Source organism: Poecilia reticulata, chromosome 3, assembly GCF_904066995.2.
Source record: "Poecilia reticulata chromosome 3, P_reticulata-male-v2, whole genome shotgun sequence".
NCBI classification, from domain to species: Eukaryota; Metazoa; Chordata; class Actinopteri; order Cyprinodontiformes; family Poeciliidae; genus Poecilia; species Poecilia reticulata.
In genome coordinates, this window is record NC_088832.1 from 18,774,516 (window position 1) to 18,787,986 (window position 13,471).

General features: G+C 35.3%; 1 long non-coding RNA gene across 5 annotated transcripts in view; it reads right to left on the reverse strand.

The window, feature by feature from the left end:
• LOC145551099 (uncharacterized) overlaps positions 1–13,471 on the reverse strand; it is a 134,548-nt gene that overhangs the window by 118,402 nt on the left and 2,675 nt on the right. The window contains exon 1 of one of the 5 annotated variants that reach the window (XR_014086901.1): positions 5,688–6,016. The exons of 3 other annotated variants lie outside the window; for them this stretch is intronic. This is a non-coding gene — a long non-coding RNA (uncharacterized LOC145551099). Of the gene's footprint in view, positions 1–5,424; positions 5,612–5,687; positions 6,017–13,471 lie in introns of those variants that run through there. One more of the 5 variants, XR_014086900.1, reaches the window with a different exon arrangement.

Consider the following 13,471-nt stretch of genomic DNA (forward strand, 5'->3'; position numbering starts at 1 on the left):
TTAACTCCTGTGGATACGCCAACATCCCCCTAGTTTGCCTTATCTCTCTGACAGGGCCGTGTAATAAATTTGGGATTGGCTGAAACTTTAAGAGAAAGAAGGCTGCAGATTAACATAATTCATGTTACAGTCAAAGCTTCAGACACTAAACTTGAAAGTTTTTAACTATTGTGATAAAGAATTTAAGTCAAGAAAATGCTGGTTAAAAAGTGATTGCCACAGACAAATTGTGATGACAAAAGCATAGTTGTTATTCAATTCAATTCCAATTTACTGTCATGTGCAAGTACTAATGGTACATTATTACAGTATAAGACTGATTTTAACTGTAGAGTACGATTAAAAGTAGAAGTAATACAGCCTTCCTGTCTTAATTAAATATTTGAAAGTTTTAAACTGTTTTCACTCAAACATGTGCCTAATAACATGTTGAACTTTAGTGATTGTAATGCATGAGGCTGTATTAGGGTTTATATGTGAAGCACACTCAGCGTGCAAAGACTTACGACAAAATAAAATAACAGAATGAAAGTTTTTGTGTTCTGAACAAACAGAACATTAAGGTTCATCTCAATTTTGCAGAACACATCTTGATTATACCCAAGACTTATAGGAAAACATTCTGTGAACTGACAAGACAAAAATTTTACTTTTACAACAACTGAAAAAGTAACACTTCATTTAAGAAAAAGAACATCACACCATAAGTAAAACATAGTGGTGGTAGTTTGATAATCTGGGCAGTTTTGGTGCCTCAGGATCTGGAAGATGTGCTGTGATAAATGGAACCATGAATTCTGCTGTCTATCAAAACTAAAAGTTCTGAAGGAGAATGTCCAGCCATCTGTTTGTGATCTCAAGCTGAAACCAATTTGAGTTCTGCAGCAGAACAATGATCCAAACGACACCAGCAAGTCCGCCACTGAATAGCTGAAGAAAAACAGAAAGATGACTTCGGAGTGGCCTAGTCAAAGTCCTGGTCTGAACCTTATTGAGATGCTGTGGCATGATCTGTGGCTAAATTAGAACAATTCTGCAAAGATGAATAGGCCAAAATTCTCCTCCACAGTGCTGCTGCTGTTCATTGCAATTGTTGCGGCTAAGGTAGACCCAAAAAACTGCCTTTTGTGTTTACTTGTGTAGTCTTTGAATTATATTTAAAATGGTTTCATGTTCTGAAATTGTGACAAGCATACAAAAAAAATAGAAATTACAAAGCAGGCAAACACTTTTTCACACCACAATATGTTAAAGTACACTACCTAATCCACATAGTCGACATTTATTCATTTGGTTAAATGAATAAATGGGCATAAAATGTATCTACATTCCAAAACACTTAATTGAGCACATTTTCTCATCGATAACATTGTTCAAAACCTTGCAACTCAGAAGTATAACTATCAAATACAAATGTGTTTTTGATATGTCAAGTTGTAACATATCCTTTATGTGCAATGGTAACCAGATGCGACCACTCTTTGCAAAGAGCTAGTAACGAAATCTATCGCCATTATTTCAGTATGAAAAGCATTTGAGTCCTGGTTTTTGGTGTAAAATCCCAATATTTTTTGTGGTACAAATTATAAGCCATAATCGTTAAAAATAAAGATAAAGGCTTAATTTTCTAAGACAACAAATTGTCAAGTTTTAGCTTGGAGCTGCAGCTATTAAAAAGTATGTCAATTAAAACAACATGAAGAAAAAAAAAAACATTTTTTCAGATGTCATATAATTTGCAACTGTATTCCTAAAACAGAAGGAAAAAAAACTATGTCCCAGCTAACTGAGAATGACACAGCTCCACCTGTTGGCTACTTAATTAACAATAGATATGGAATTTAATAGCGATGTATGAGTTTTCCAAACTAAATTGAAAAGATCCAGCTAATAGTAGAGTGCAGTTACAACTAGTAAAACATGACAGCTAAAGTGAAAATATGTTAAGAGATTTGTCAGTCATAGTCAAGGTTAAGTGCACAAAAAATAATATTGTATGTATTCAAAGCAACACTGTGCATTATGCATCACAAACAGGGAAACTGAAATATATTGAATGAAATTCTACTTTTCAACCCCACACAAAGATTAATGTTGGAGTGTGTATTATTATAAACAACAATACACCTGTTTTCAATAAAGGTTAAAAGAAAAAGATGAACAAACTGTTTGTGTGTTTATTATTCAGAAGGCTATTGCAGTAAGCAAAATGTATGCATCAGCTGCTCTGACTACTGTCTTATTTCTCCAGACAAACGTAGGTGAAAGAGCAATGCATTCTGATGGTCAAAATGTACTGTAATGTAATGAAGTTTACATTCATTCAGAAACACATTCATGTGTAGAATGTGTTCATGATCAGGAGTTATCTATGTCACCATATATGTATTTACATTTAGTGTAATTTATTATTTTGTCAGTAAGAGAAGCTTTCATGAAACATGGAAGGTCAAGCAAATCTGTTCACTCAGCCTAAAAAAGAGAAACATTAACATTAAAATATTTGGCAATTCTAATTTAAACTTAAGAGTTTGCATTATATTTCCCTCATGTTGGCCCTGTGATGGGACTGTGTAGGAAGGACATAACCCACCTTATCTGTCTTTCTACCTGTTTCATTTACATGACTTTACTTAAAATACTGAACCAAGATGAGATTCTGAAATTGTCCATCAGATTATATAAAGTAGGGTGGAATGTGTGTGAGTGGTGTCTCATTATTTACAGATAAGTAGCCTGCTATAGGTCAGCTTACATCTGTCATCTGCAGGTATCTGTCCATGTAAGATTAGAGGAAGTGCTGAGGATGCAGGGACCTGCCACTGTGCTTGCCCCTGCTTTTGCAGTTAAAATACTGAATAAAAAGTTTCAACTGAATTAGAGATAGCTTTCTAAGGGGAAGTTCATCTATTTGTAGCTCGAAAACTGAAAAAAAATAAAATAAAATAAAATATATATATATATATATATATATATATATATATATATATATATATATATAAAAGCAACTTTAAATGCAAATGCAGGTTTTGTCTCCAGTTTTATAGCGATGCAGTTCTTAACTATTCAACACTTTCAACACAAATTTTTGTTCATGACAACATTTCTACACATACAATTTTATCGTAATTTTATTTTTACCCATTTTCAAAAATAATTCTTGGAAAAAGTTTTTGTCACCATCTAGTGTACTTAAAAACACTAACATCTAAAACTTCTTTAAAACTGTAGCTATTGCTTACTTGACAGCTTTATCAAGTTCTTTTTCAAATAGGAATATAACTTAACATTTTTTGTGCAAAACTGTCAACAATATTGCTCATAATTTTAACTTATCAGAAAAGATGAGAAGTCATTCACAGTAAAACCAGTAGTGGGCTCTGCATTTGTGCATTCAAAGGGATTTACCAATTTAATCCACCACTTTGGCACTGCAATTTCACAAGCCATCAACACAATACAAAAATCGCTGCATAACAAGGCCTGGTATTAAAGAGGTCGTGCTCAGCCCTGATATCAACATCAGTATTGAGTGATGGGGTTTCAAGTGTCCTGCTATGAATGCGTCATTCACACCAGGAATTTAATAGGCCACATGGATCCAGCACTCACTAACTGTACTGTATGCAAATAAACACAGAAGGAAGACAGTGATTATGATACTTTTTATATAATCACCATTATACTATTTTGAGAGTGGATACTATTGTTTTTAAAACAAATCAGTTCAGATAACTCCTAAGAACTACACAGCAGCCTTAACTATGCCACATACATAAATAAAACACATAATGCTCGCTCAATTGTTGATTATTTCTTTATAGGCAAAAATCCATTCCTCTCCTTTTTAGGCAGGAAAACTTCAATGACTCTTCGCTGACCATTCCAGTTTCAGTTTCACTGTGGCATTTTTTTGACACCTTTGTGCAGGACACTCAATATTTGAAGCAACTGTTTGGATAGCTCAGTGGCAGAACAAGAGGGCTTATGCACAATTCTCAATTCACATATCTAAAAATGACATTTTGACTAGGCATAGTTATGTTTGAAATATATTGTTATTACGGATGTGTGACCCTCCAAATGACGAATATGTGATGTCATTTGAGATATCTTGACTGGAATTTTGACTTGTCAAAAATTAATTGGAGATATCTTGATTATTCTTACTTGTCAGAATGTGAAAGTAGCTATCTTAAATTACCATTCAGGATAGTTAAAATGTAGTTCTGTGAAGTAAAAAATGCATTTTTAGATATCTAGAATTTAATTATGAATAAGACGAAACTGATTTTATGCTAAAAAGGCCTGCCACACCTGGCTAGATTACACTGCCCCTTTCAGCACATATGCATACTGAAATCCGATGTTGGACGAAACATCGATAATTCATTCACAGACGGGAAGAAGCAAATCAAGATAAACGCTATACATAAGGAAAAAAAAGCTATTGTAAGATAACTAATACAATTTGAGAAACATCATCATTTCGGTTGTTAATGTATGTTAGGAATTATGATTGTGTTTAGCAGAGAAGGACTCTTTGTATCTACGGCGCTGACGTCACATCCGCATGAGCTAAATGCGGCTTTCTTGCTCTTGCTTTGAGTTACCATGACAGCTAGGAAAGACAAAATCGTATTTCAGAAGCAAATAAAGCAATACCATGAATATTGTTGTCTTCCAAATGCAATGGGCTTTTAAGTTTTCATGCGATCCTGAATTAAGAAGACGTGGCTTGTAAATATTCGTCACAACAAGTTAAAGCTAACGCCGCACAGCGAAGTTCGCAACCTTCATTTCACCCCGGATCAGCTTCTTCAGCCTAAAACTACCGGGGGGAGACGGATGGTAAATAAAGGAGCCGTCCCTGTGTTACTTCCATGGAATCACATCTGTATTCAGCCTTAAAGAGCGAGTGTATGGGAACAAGTGAGCAGACCAGATCCAGACAGCCGAACAACTGATCCGCCTGTACACACTGTAAACACCATCCTATTTGAGCTCTTCACAAGAAGCCTGCAAAAGTAATAAAACGAAATAACACGGAGACCTTAGAGAACACAGCCATATTTTTCTAAAAGCAACTACTTTGAACTTGAACTGTCAGCTGAACTAGAACTCCGACACCAGAGCTGCCCTACTTTTAAGCTATGGGGCTTGTTGTGCTTACTCATGCTTCGGAAGCAAAACCCCGAGTCCTAATCTCCTCTTGGTTTCTGACACTAACGACAACAAACACACATTACAGCAATATACCTGAAAATAAACACAAAATAAGGTAAAAACATTGTTCGTTGGAATGAATGAAAATGTTTAGATACTTAATAGCACATTTCTATAATGAAAATGTCCGAGAATATTGCCTACTAGCATAAGCTAAAGTTAATGTTAGTCACAAAGTTTAAAGAAAGTAAAACTCACCTTCCGTGAATGCATAACGAGGGCTACATCTTACAACCTTTCTCCAGCTTACTTGCTTCGGATGGATGTACGTCATTAATTGTTACCTTGGGCAAGCTCTGCAAGCACCTAGTGTAAAATGCCATCTCCAATAGACGGAAACGACGGAGCCGCTTATCCCCGAACATAGACGCGTGCGAAGTCTGCCACTACAGTTAGCCCATGAAACGCCGGCTTCGTCGTATTAGTCTTTTTCTACTGACTGCTATGCTTACTTTACTTACCGCTGCTGCTGCTTTTCTTTTCGTTGTCACAAATTTCTCAGTCTCTCTTTGTAAGTTCTGTACGTCAATTACTGGATTGAACAGTCAGGCAGTATGGTAATTAGTTTGAGCGCTGCTGCCATCTAGTGGCTGGAGGCTTGTTTATCGTTCAAGCATGAATGCCTCTGCCAGTTTATTCTTGTAAATAAGAATTTGTTCTTGATAACTCACCTAGTTAAATAAAAATAAAAGTCTATTATATCTGTATTTGGCTGCTGTCATCTTGCCTTCTATGTGGACTTGTCATCCAGTTCTTACTGCAGAACATGATCCTGCCACAGCTGTTTGACAGTAGGAATCAAGTTAAACAAATGATTAACACTGCTGTTTATTGCCCAGAGATGAAAATTAAAATTCAGAAAAAAGTCTGTCTTAGTTTCCATAGACTAGAGAATTATGTTTTCTCCTGTGAGACAATGAGTTTTGGATTCTGAAAGTTTAAACTGGCTGACATGTCCATCTGGTCCCTCTACCAAAAAGGCTTGATAACTATATTTATTAGTTATTAGTTGTATAACTAATAAATATATAAGACTATATATATAACTATATATTTATTAGTTATAGAAATAAATATATACATATTTGTATATAGTTATACAAATATAACTAAATATAGCAGGGGAATAAACATATTACATGAACTTGAAAAATGCTTAAAAGAAAATCTAATAAAGTACAATTATTTTCACAGGACTATATATGAAGAATATACTTCATCTACAACTCTTTTTAAACTGCCACTTGTAGAAGAGAAGCAGGGTTTTGCTGTGACAAAGTCTGCTGTTGAAAAGAAGACCTGCAGTGTCAAGCGCTTAGAGTGGTTGTATAAAAGACAGCTCCATTGGATTGATGCCAGAACTTGCTCGTGAAATAAGCCATGCTCTAATATTACAACCAAGACCAGCCAGACTGAATGACCTGCTTTTTGAGAAGATGGACTTTATAGACTAAACTAAATGCCAATTTATTGGACTGGGTCAGTAAATACATGTTAAACAAATGCAAAACCTTATTTTAAGAGAACAAAATATGAAAAAAAGTTTTAAAACAAGTTATTAATTTATTTCCTGAAATCAGAAGAATATTCCAAGGTGAGAAAAATACTAATGGTACTTTATTCTTAGATTTACAACTTTTGTTGATGTTAATTAAAAATGATGGAAAAAATGAAATCATCCGTTTAGTCAGAAGAATTTCAGAAAAAGAGCTTACTCCTTGGGGCTGGTGTGAATTATCTGACCGGCAGAAGTGGACAGGCAAGGCTTATAGTACTACCATGACTTGGTAACAGCTTTGTTACAAGCTAAGATTATTAAAAAGATGTCCCTGGGCAACTCATTATACTGTCAACTCAGGCCATTTTCTCCTTAAGCCTTTAATTAAATTTGAATGATTACAAAAGTACAGAACAGTCAACAGCTACACAACTCCTGGCTATAAGTGCATTATGCCCGCGGGCAGATGACTCATTACAAATTTTAAAAACATTTTTTCTACACGCTCACAGCTCCATGGCTTGCTTGTTGGTCTTCATAATCTTGACATTTACTACTGTCTGCGTTTATGTGCTCCTCCAGTCTTCTGTGTCTTTGGAAAAGATTAATAAGTTAGACCCCCAAGAATGGCTTTTTGGTGACATTTATAGGGGCGGGAGTCTTTTTCAAAGCAAGCTTTGGCAAACAGTGCAGATTAATAAATCAGGGCTACTCCTGACATACATTAGAACCAAGTGTGCATTCAGCATGTTCATTCTGTGCAATTATAATGATTTATTAACATGTGAAACTTTATTGAAAGTGCAATTAGAATTCCAATTACCTAATGTTCTCCCAACAAAACACTTTAACAAAAGTCACATTGAGATATACTTAAGCATTAAGCTTTTTAAGGTTAAATGATCAAAATAAACAATGAATGTGATGAAGTATATATATTTTTTATTTCTTTGGATAACTAAATGTTAAGTATGGACATGTTTACTAATACCAAATAACGTAAACATTTTCTAAAATATATCTTAGTCAGACATTAAATAATCAACAATGTGCTTGCTTTATCCTTATCAAGGTAAAACTTGAATGATGTTTTTAAAACCATATAGTGAGGAGAAACAGAAAAATCTGCGCATCATAACATGCGCCACAACACAAGCAGTAAATTTTGTTGGGATTTTTTACATGATCAACAAGAGAATGTTTGTGTAGAAATAGGCAACCCATTCTCAAACGGTTTCAACTGAGCCAGTATTGTATTCAAACAGAACAAGTCAAATTCCAAAGAGATTTGTTTGTAACACTTAAACTTAAAACAGTTAAAACTATTAAAAGCCATATTCAGTATAGAAAGAACAGGATATTAGCTGCAAAAATCCATTTTACTACTCGGTCAATGATGGTAAAGGGACTCTATAAAAAGCAATGATTATTTAGAAAAAACAACTACCGTAATAGTGAATTGCTCGTATAATTTCTGAAACATTCCTACTTCTGTGAAAATTTAATTTGGAAGTTCTGTTTTGATTGCTACCAGAGTTGGGTCATATCACAGAGGCAAATCCAACCTGCTCTAGGCTTGCACATATTCATCACAGAATATTCATATTCTGCTCACAAATTAATTGTACCCTGTGGCAGATAATAGACATCAGCACACAAGGAAGTATGTAATTTAAGTAGCTGCAAAGACAATGTTTAAAATAGTTTTCGTAATGCCGTTTCATTGCAGCAGACTGCTGTCAATAGGCTGTATCTCTGTTGATCTTTGCGTTTGAAATTGCTGTTTTGGCTTTGCTTTGGATCTACATTTAAACAGGTGGTACTAGTAAATATAATTGGGCTATAAAATTAATTTCAGTGATGATGTTTCAGTTTATGAATGACATCTAAAATATCTAAAGCTTTGAGCAGCATGTAAGGAATCAGAGAAAATATGTGAAAATCAATCATGATGCATTTTTCTTAGTTCTCTTTACTCACATAGCTTCTTACAGGCACAGTATGCATCTACTCTCTGTTGGTGCCCTCTGCCTGTAAACTATTTATCCAACAGTTTTTATGAATACATGGTAAAACTGTGACTTGAACTAACATCTCCCCTTTATGCATTAACTTTTTAAGGCACAGTTATTTCCTAAGTTCCCCATTCAAAGGAAGTTGAACTGAACCAAAAAGGTAGAGAACACATTCTGTAACTTGAAAACAAAAATGTAAACACGAAAACAAAAATGTAAACTCGAAAACAAAAATGAATGCCAACATCGCTTCAGTCAGAGGTTCCCAAACTGTGGGGCGTGCCATTGCAGGGGGGAGAGTCGGGATAAAAAAAAAAAAAAAAACATGAACATTGTATGCGCTGGGTTTTTACCTTAGAATGGCCAACTCTCTGTTATTCCTCTGTCAATTTGATACAGTAGGAACTTCCGCACCTCCCATAGCTGTGTTCCTCTGTCACTTTTATCAGCAGTTAAAACTGTTTAATCCGTTGTTAACATGTCTTAACCTGTTTTTCCGAGCCGCATTTAAACGCAACATGAGCGCTACGACGCTAGCGCTGCATTTACACCTGTGCGGCAGTGAAGGAGACCTGCATATGAGAGGCCCCATGGGCCAAAACTTACAAACTCTCTTACATTCACAGTCAAACTCTTACATTCACTATCAAACTCTCTCACATTCACAGTCAAACTCTCTTACACTTACTATTTGAGAGAGTTTGATTGCAACGGAAGTTAACTTAAAATTTCAGTTTCTGATTGGACCCCAGGCAGGAGTAGGCGGGTTTTCACGGACAGAAAAATAGCTGAGCGGAAATAAATATATATAAAATTTATATATTGTGCAGGCAAAAAATCCTGTAAAGCACATATGTGCAACCTTAGTTAAAATTGGTCTTATAGGTGTCCCTGTGTCATCCTGAAGTGAGAGAAGTATTGTTTATGTAATCTGAAAGATGTTTTGCATGTCAGCAATTTTAATAGAGGTAGCACATATGCGGTTTACAGAATTTTTTTGCCCACATAATATGTTTAATTTTTTTTCAGATGCATGATTTCCTTTAGCTAATCAACTAACACAAAGTTTTGCATTTTTAAAGCCGTAGGATAGAAACATGAATCAAACATAAACCGGAGATGCGCTTTTATTTTGAAAAGAGAGCGCCATAACTTGTGCTGTAGCGCACATTAAAATCGAGTGCAGGCTGGCTTTACTGCCATTTCCGAAGAGGCGACTAGCTTTATCCCACTGATACATGGGGTTTCTGATGCTGGCTGCCGGCTTCTAAACACTTCTCATTAATTCTGACATTACTGTAGGAGCGCTAACGATGTCATTTAAAATATTAGTTGCCTCTGTGAGTCGCTGCCGCTCAGCTATTTTTCTGTCCGTGAAAACCCGCCTAGGTCCACCTGGGGTCCAATCAGAACCTGAAAGTTTAAGTTAACTTCCGTTGCAATCAAACTCTGTAAGAGAGTTTGTATGTTTTGGCCCTTGGGGCCTCTCATAGGTTACTGGTGTTGTTGTCTATGTTCAGCTACGATTCATTTTATCCCCAAAAAAGTTGATCCCCCCACCCCCTTGTTCGTGTGGAGCCGGGGCTGAGTATAACAGGGAGTCTCTAAGAATCCACCCCCTCTTCGCTCACACACATTGTTCAACCAGACAGCTATTTGTAAGCCATAGAGGGGGGGGCAGAAATAGTTCGGAAACCACTGGGGGGGGCCCAGGAGAAAAAGTTTGGGAACCACTGGCTTCAGTGAATAAAGTTAATTGAACTAACATCTCCCCTTTATGGATGAACTTTTTAAGGCACAGTAAGTTCCCCATTCAAAGGAAGTTGAATTGAACCAAAAAGGTAGAGAACACATTCTTAAACTCAAAAACAAAAATGTATGCCAACATCGCTTCAGTGAATAAAGTGAATGCTTTGCATATCTTCCACGAGAATTACCCCTTTATCTATCTAAAATGTTATCATACCCATGACCTAGATTGAATTCATCCATCCATTCATCTTTGCAGCAAAGGTGACTGAAACTTGTCAACTTGAAAGTATTTTAGTTGGATTTGAATAACTCAAGGTAGTCTCAAGAGATTAACAAAAATGCACCCCTTCTGAGATTTTAACTTAAAAATATAGTAAATACAATTTACTATTGGTTTCAATGTTTTGTATTGAAACCAATAGTAAATTGTAAAAGAAATGTACTAAGAAATTTTTTTTCTTAAAGGTCTTAAAAATATAAACTACTAAAACAGAAAGAAGCTCTTCTAGCTTAACACTTTATCGACTTGGTTAGGGTGTCAGCAAAGATGCCAATGGAGTAGCTGATTCTTGGAGAGCCTAAGTGCTGTCATTAGTTCTCAGCTGTGGCGTTCACTTCTTTTTCTGAACACAAGATGCAGCAAGCAAGCCAACTGCTGTCCACAAGAAGACATGGCTGTTGTCAACAGAGACGAACATGACATATGTCAAAGCTGAAGAGTGCAACATGAGTAGTAGCTGTGCTAAATGTACCTTCTGTTGCCAGCAGTGTGAATGTAAGAGCAGATGTCAGTCTAGTCTGATGTTCCCAATTGAGATTCTTAAAATAAGCATTAAAAAGCCATGTACTGGCAGTAAATTGTGGTTGTAATAATCAGAAGTAGTCACAGCAGTTATTATTTATTTTCTCTACTTCTCCTGCATATGTTTCTTGTTTGATTTTATAATGGTCATTAGCCAATTAGTTATCATTTGGTAAATTCGAAAGTCACTCCATGACAAAGAGCTGGTTAGAGTTTCAGGTGTGGTTCTATGTTGTTTTCTGTGGGGATCAGCTGGAAGAAGTTGTAATGTAGAGTCTGTAATATTCCATTCATTTTTGTTCCATATACATTTTACCAAGTAATGCCATGAATTCAGTTCATATAAAATTTTAAAATTCATATAAAACTTTATTACATATCTTCAGTCATTACGCAAAGAATTGTGTTTTATATGACCTTTGGTCACAAATTATAAAGTCTGTAGACAGGACACACAATATAGAGCATGTTTGTCATTCTTCACACCTTATCATCTGTTATTAACCCTTTCTTAAACAGTCAGTTAAACATGCAGTTGTTTTAAAAGGACGATATAATGAAGATTTTGAACAAATTCTGGAAATCACTACATCAACACTCATGCCAATTGTTAAATTTGTCTTTTTTTAGATTAAAATATAGAAGGCAAATTAACATGTGCTTCAGAATATTTGGAAAAAAATATTCCCATCCCATGTGTGACTCAACACTTGCATTTTTTGTTTTGGTATATCGTCTCCCTTTTTCTGCCTTCCCTTTTTCTGTGTATAGACTATGTATTGTAGACATATGTTTTGGCCAGTCAGCTGTACGGGACATCAAACTTTTGAGTATTTAACCCAAAGATGTCCCCGGTTCTCCATTTTTGTCCAAGCCTGCAAATGTGGTTTTCTAAGCTTAGTTTATAAAGGTTCAGATGAAAAAACTGTGTGACAATGTGTCTCTTTCTTGTTTCTTGGTTGTGGAACTATCTAGTTTCCTCTCGTTGTTTTAGAGTGCTTTTTATACATCCTTTCAAAAACATGCAGCATAAATTATGGCTGCTGACACAGTTCTGATTTTTGTCTCTATGATAATGCAGCTGAGTAAGCAACATTCAGTTTAAAGCCTGGAATAGATGACAGAATTAATTCTGGCCTTCTCAAATTTCTTCATAGGTCATTCACACATTCTGACGTGAATGTCATATGCTAAACAGATTCAACAAATGGGGAAAAACCCTTTCTGGTGACTCATGTAGGCTCTCATCCCCATCTGTAATCAAAACTTGGAGATTGTAGGTCAGTGTATGCATTAGAAAACGCTTGGATTATCAATCTTAGTTATATTGAAAGTAATTAGATTTTTTTTTCTGTTTGAAGCCCTGCAGAAAGACACACTGTGGTGGTTGTGGAGGGGGTGACAGGTTAATTGAGGAATAAAACCCTTCAAAGTGATGGATTTTGGTGACTTGAGATATCACAATCCATTATGGAAAATTTAAATTTGTAATTAAATCGGAGGGGTTAGGTTCAGAATTCTTTCATTTTTATTCTCCCAGCATGTTAAGACTTTTGCTATTAGCATTAAATTGTAACCACTGCTATTGTCATTCTTTATCATGTTACTCACTTGCCAATGATATTCTGAGTCTCTTCTCCATTTTACTCGACAGCAACAGAAATTTTGTTCCAACCTGGAGTTTCTGTAGTTTCCTCTTAATTTCAATTCCAATTTCTAGAACTCGTACTATTTGTACCCCAGTCACGTGGTACTTAAAAAAAGAATGGTTTAAGTATCCCACTTTAAAATGGGATACTAATTCAAGAAACAAATACACTATCAGTTTCTTGCTGTTTTCATGGACATAAAAATATGACTTAAGTAAAATCAGACATCATTAGCAAAACAGCATTTTCTAAACTTGCTAAGAAAAAAATACTCTCACATGTAACCTAGTGGTAATAAATATCCCTTTATATCATTAAAATGTATTTAAATATTCACTAATTTAATTCCAGCATACACTGTGCACAGCCGGGCTACCATCGTTTCAAAACAGTACAGTTAAAATGTGCTAATTATCCGACATACATGAAGTACGACTATTTTTATTGTTATTCTTATCTATTTCAAAGCTCATTCTACCATTTAATCAATGTTCATATTACTGTTTAATCAATATATAAAAAATATTTT